This window comes from Mus pahari, chromosome 5 (genome assembly GCF_900095145.1).
Source record: "Mus pahari chromosome 5, PAHARI_EIJ_v1.1, whole genome shotgun sequence".
Taxonomy (NCBI): domain Eukaryota; kingdom Metazoa; phylum Chordata; class Mammalia; order Rodentia; family Muridae; genus Mus; species Mus pahari.
This window is the reverse complement of record NC_034594.1, coordinates 23,855,772-23,861,784: the sequence shown is the minus strand read 5'-3', so window position 1 is coordinate 23,861,784 and position 6,013 is coordinate 23,855,772. Positions and strand designations below refer to the sequence as shown.

General features: G+C 44.7%; 1 pseudogene across 1 annotated transcript; it reads left to right on the top strand.

The window, feature by feature from the left end:
- Positions 1 to 572: 572 nt before the first annotated feature.
- On the top strand, positions 573 to 1,609 carry LOC110321423 (annotated as a pseudogene). Its single transcript, XR_002380527.1, has one exon. The product of XR_002380527.1 is annotated as a 40S ribosomal protein SA pseudogene (transcript).
- Positions 1,610 to 6,013: the final 4,404 nt, after the last annotated feature.

Below are 6,013 nucleotides of genomic sequence, written 5' to 3'. Positions count from 1 at the left end.
TGAACAAATCTGTGTGGTATGCAAAGTACTTTGTTCTTCCTGTTTCATAATTCCAAATTCCCAGAGACTCCTTTTATTTGTTAGTAAGGAGTTCAGCTTGCTTGCTGTTCGACATCTCTAATAACATATATTTCTTGCTTGTTCATTCATTCTTTCATTCTTTCTTTCTTGCTTGCTCGCTTTATCCCTTGGAAGCAGGCACGTGCTAGAAAATGGAAGAGAAATGATGCAGAAGCATCTTCCAGACTCCCTTTGCCTTCCAGGAACTGAATATCTACAGAGGGAGACCAGGCAGGAAGCCTGGTATCTGTCACAGAGAGCAATGGGGTCATCTTCTCAGCGCCTTGCAGTCTCTAGGCACATTCATGCCTCTCACTTACTACCCATGACATCTTGTGAATGAGGAAGTCAAGACTTTGATGTGGATTTAAAGTAAGAGAAAAAGAACCCTCTTGATGAAAAAGAAGAAGAAGAAGAAGAAGAAGAAGAAGAAGAAGAAGAAGAAGAAGAAGAAGAAGAAGAAGAAGAAGAAGAAGAAGAAGAAAAAGGCTCTCCAGTACCTCTTAGAAACGGTTAGGCTTTCCGCGCTACCCGGGGACGGGTCCATACGGCGTTGTTCTTGATTCCCATTGTAACTTAAAGGGAAACTTACACAATGTCCGGAGCCCTTGACGTCCTGCAGATGAAGGAGGAAGATGTCCTCAAATTCCTTGCTGCGGGAACCCACTTAGGTGGCACCAACCTTGACTTTCAGATGGAGCAGTACATCTACAAAAGGAAAAGTGACGGTATCTACATCATAAATCTGAAGAGGACCTGGGAGAAGCTGTTGCTCGCACCTCGCGCTATTGTTGCCATTGAGAACCCTGCTGACGTCAGTGTCATCTCCTCCAGGAACACTGGCCAGCGAGCTGTGCTGAAGTTTGCTGTTGCCACAGGAGCCACTCCAATTGCTGGCCGATTCACACCTGGGACCTTCACTAACCAGATCCAAGCAGCCTTCAGGGAGCCACGGCTTCTAGTGGTGACCAATCCCAGGGCTGACCACCAGCCACTCACAGAGGCCTCTTATGTCAACCTGCCCACCATTGCTCTGTGTAACACAGATTCTCCCCTGTGCTATGTGGACATTGCAATCCCATGCAACAACAAGGGAGCTCACTCAGTGGGTCTGATGTGGTGGATGCTGGCCAGGGAAGTACTCCGCATGCGAGGTACTATCTCCCGTGAGCACCCATGGGAGGTTATGCCTGATCTTTACTTCTACAGAGATCCAGAGGAGATTGAGAAGGAGGAGCAGGCTGCTGCTGAGAAGGCTGTGACCAAGGAGGAATTCCAGGGTGAATGGACTGCACCAGCTCCTGAGTTCACTGCTGCTCAGCCTGAGGTGGCCGACTGGTCTGAGGGTGTGCAGGTTCCCTCTGTGCCCATCCAGCAGTTCCCCACAGAAGACTGGAGTGCACAGCCAGCCACTGAGGATTGGTCAGCAGCTCCCACAGCGCAGGCCACTGAGTGGGTTGGAGCCACCACTGAGTGGTCCTGAGCTGCTGTGCAGACGCCTGAGCNAAGGGGAAAGAGATGGAAGGAAAAATAAAGTTCCTAAAAGCTGTTAAAAAAAAAAAAAAAAGAAAGAAAGAAAGAAAGAAAGAAAGAAAGAAAGAAAAAAACGGTTAGAATTTTGCTTTCTGAACAGGTTCTCTCTCTGCCCCCTCAAATACCTGCTAAGGTACAGTTTCACAGCGATGCTGTCTGGGGTCAAGTATGTTTGCTGACGTGGGCAGCTAAGCATACTAAAAGCCTAATGGGCTTATAGCTTTCAAATTAGACTAGGTCAGGTCTTTGTGGTGATGCCAGCGTAGAAGAGAGCCAAGATGGAAGGACCTGAGTGGGCTGGGAAGAGAAAGCGGAAGCTAGGGGTTCCTTGCTCGGACTCTCTGGGGGTATCACAGGATGTGGAATGGGGGACCTTGAAAGCCCTGTAGTGGGGTTGTTTCTGCCATGGTCTCATGGGTAGTACAGCCTGCATCTGCAAGCCTTGTGGGTTGAGTGATGAGCTCTTGCAAACGAAAGCTGTCAGAATCAAGGTATAGGCAGGGCAGGTCAGGGGCTGATCCTCTTGTTCCTCTTACTTAAATGAGAAGTTTCTTTTCTTTTCTGCCCATTGCTCTGTGGAGTTCTTGCCATTTGGCATGGAGAAGTGAGTATTCCCTGGTTACTGATGGAAGACGGCCGGGAGCCAGTTTGAATGGGGGGTCATGCCTAATGAATCTGGACTGAAACTAAGCAGTGACTTCAGAGGCCCTCACCACAAACCGGAAAAGAGAAAAGGGTGTGTGTGTGTGTAGGGGGGGGGGGTGCTCAAGGAGCAGTGCTGTGTGTTCCAGATTGGAAGCACTGACTCAGAAGGAAGCTGAGTCAATACTGCTTGGGATTTTATTTGTTTTTCTGTAAAAATGTGTTGTTTTATGCCTTGTTGTTGACATTATTTGTCTGAATTGAACATCTGCTGTGTGCTAGTCTCTGTTACCCACTCAGGTTTTCTCACACTAAGTCTGCATTTGGGCACAGCTGTCTTAAACGGTTGCCTGGCTCTTATCCCCCTCCATTCCCTCTTGCTTTAACTCAGTCCAGGAAGTAAAGGACATGGAATTTACCTCCAGTGTAAAGCTTGCTCCAGGTCCTCATGCGTGAGCAGACAGGATTTATCTTTTGGTACCTGAGGATCCATAACCGGGGTGGCTTGTCCCTAACTTTAGGTTCACCTGCTACCTAACAAGTGTCAATCTCCTGCCTCTTGGCTTATGTAAGAGGTAAAAGAGTAGCAGCCCCTGGGACAGAACAACTTTGTCTGTAACACAGAAATCTTCGAGCAGAGTTTTCTGACCGGTCCCTGCTCTCTGGGGTCACAGAAATGTCAGTCTCCAAAGTCATTAATCCTTTGCGAGCCACAGCCATGTGGACAGAGACTACAATAGAGCTCTCTCTCTCTCCCTGGAGTCAGGATGTTTGGAAACTGCAATTTGATTGTCACTGGATAAATCACCACTGTACTGTGTGGGGATAAATAGAGACCAGAAGGAAAGTGTTGTGTCCAGGGTGCCCAACAGTGCAGTTGCCAACGTTACCCTTGCAGTAGCTAGCCCACAGCTATGAGGGAGAAAAGAGAACTTTCCTTTTTTTAAAAGAAAAAAAAAAATACACATGTATTCTCGGAACTAAAACCACAGGTACCTGAGTCTGGCTGGTGGTGGCATCTGAAGGAAAGTCCCCCCTTGAACCCTCAGAGCTGTTAATTCACTAGTGAGAATTTCCTCCCAGTTCGAAACAAACACGTAGATGGTTCGGATGGTTCTGCTTGGAAACACGCTGACTGTTTACATGGGGCCATTCCTTTTCAGCTGCTTCGTGATGAAGGGCTGTGGACAGTCATTGTTCCCTTTGTTCCCTCAGCTTGGAAAACAGAAAACATTACATCCAAGAGACACAATTTGTACAGCCCTCACACACAGTCAGGGAGCCAGGGGTGGGCTTGGGAGGTGGGTGGGGGTGCAGAGAGGATCTGTTATTGGTTGTTTGATAGTCTGTGACCTTCAGACTATAGCCTTTCTTTTTCAGTTTGGCCTGGAGGGAAGAAAAAAAAATACTCCTGGTGATATGAAGCACATGGTATAACTGAACACCATGCTCTCACAGGGTCTGCATTTTTGTAAAAATGGGTCGAGGTTGTAAATTCCAGTTTCTGAAGGTTGATAAAAAGTCCTTCAGAGATCCTGTGTCAGATAGCTAAATCCTTTCACTCTCTGATGATTGAGCTCAGGTAGAGGGAATGCAGGCTTGCCCCGTCTGCATTCCACCTAATATCAGCCTACAGGTATGACAGCAATCCTACAATAGAACTAAGGATCTAGGCTTCCTATTGCCTAGGACTTCCTGTGGTCTCTTCTATGTTCAGCTACATAGACACCATTGTGAACCAGTGGCCCACATTACCAAATGCCACCAAGCTATGGAGGTTTGTGGCCTAGGAGAATGGACTCTGTGCAGGGGCTGGGTGTGTGGTAGACTGTTATACTCAGGCCTGGGAGGTGGGGGGACTTAACATGGAGTCTGATCAATGGCTTGCCTTTTTCACCTAGTTCAGTCTTGTGTTTGCTAAATTTTTGTTTTTTCACATTTTGGTTGTGCCTCCTGCAATCTTCAAGTTTTCAGTGTGCCCTATCACTCCAGCCAGTCTCCCCACCTCAAAACTCTACGTAAAATAATTTTATAAGTTATCTTACATTGGAATTATGTTCAGCTGTTCAGTATTCTCTCTAGCCATGAGGAACACATTCAAAGATGCTACCCTCCAGTACATTCTGAGACCACACATAGGATTGAACCCGATATATACTATATGCTTTTCTGTGCATGTATACCTTTGATAAATCTTACTTGATAAATTATGGGCAGTAAGATATTAACATCAATAATAATGAATTATAACAGTATAATAAAATGACACGAATGGGACCCTTCTCTCATTTTTATTATATACTATACATTTCATTCATGACTGAACACATGGGAACTGAAACCACAGAAATTTGAACAACAGACAGAGAAACTTGTATATAGTCTATTTTCTCCCAAACTACACAATAAACTGTAATATCAGGATTGATATAATTTAATCTTTTCTCACAGTTATGGCTGAATATTGCTCTTTACAAATACTAGGGACTTAAAGGAATTTTATTCCTCAATTTGATCCGCATTGATACCCAAGGAGCAGGTGATGATGCCTATTTTCAATGAGAATGAAGTGATAAAGCTGTGTGCTCTTGTTAGGTTACACTAGCAAACAGGACAGGAGGGTCCTGGCTCTCATCCTACCCCCAAGGCCTCACTCTGGGCTCAGACAATCATTGGTAAGCTTAGGGGTTGTCTAAGAAGGTTTGCAAAGCTCTTCACTAGCAGTAACATCCTGCTAATGTCATACAGTTCGATATCCTTATGCACATCCTTATCCACAGGTTTGAACCTACAGATTAAACCAAGTCCAGAATGAAGATAACTGAAAGAAACCCACATCTCTACCAGACAGTTTGATTTTCCTGACTCCCCTTGTAAGACAGCGGCGTGCCTACTACTTGCACAGAATTCACACGAGATTACACGTCATAGTGCTACAGCTTACAGGAGAATGAGAGCAGGTCACATCTAAACACCACACCATTTTGAACAGGGGGCTTGCACGCCCGGGAACTGAATCCTCTGAGGGGGATTCTAGAGTAACCCTTCAGCATCTGCTTCTTGCTTGACATGCTCTAGTGGGTCCTGTGCCTGGCAGGCCTCATTTGTCAGCTGGTTACAGATGGGCTGCACGCCAACAAGGGCACGAACAATGTGCCTATTGTCGCCTGTCTCCTGGACACTGTACTCTTAGTTGATACAGCATAACAGCACCCTGACTGTCTTTGGCATCTATGACCCATTTTTTAAAATTCAAAATAAACATATGGTTATTTAAATCCCTAATGCTCTTCTTAGAGAAAAAGCAATGTTCTTTTCCTGGTTTCATGAACATACATTGTTTTTTTTTAATTTAAATTTTTTTTCTAGATCACTTTTACCAGCCCTTACTGATGTTTTAATTAAAGAGAATGTTATTTTGTATGTGAAATCCTAAGCTTTTGAATATTTTTCAATATTATATTCCTCACATGATATTTTAGCTTCACAAAAGGGTTGATTTTTAAAATGTCATCTATAAGAACAAAGAACAATGTAATTTTTTTTATGTCTGAGTGTGATTTTTGAACTACACATGTACCCATGTTCTGTTCATCCAGTTGCCACTCTCTCCTCTGTGGAATATTCCAACTCCATCCACACACTTGTATTTTAGAAAAAACCAGGAGAGTTGAACAAAGGAACTGCCAGGGCTTGAGTGATGTTGATGAGAGGAGCAGTCACCTGTTGTTGGCATGTTGTTTAACTGAGAACAAAATTAATTACGACATCCATGGAA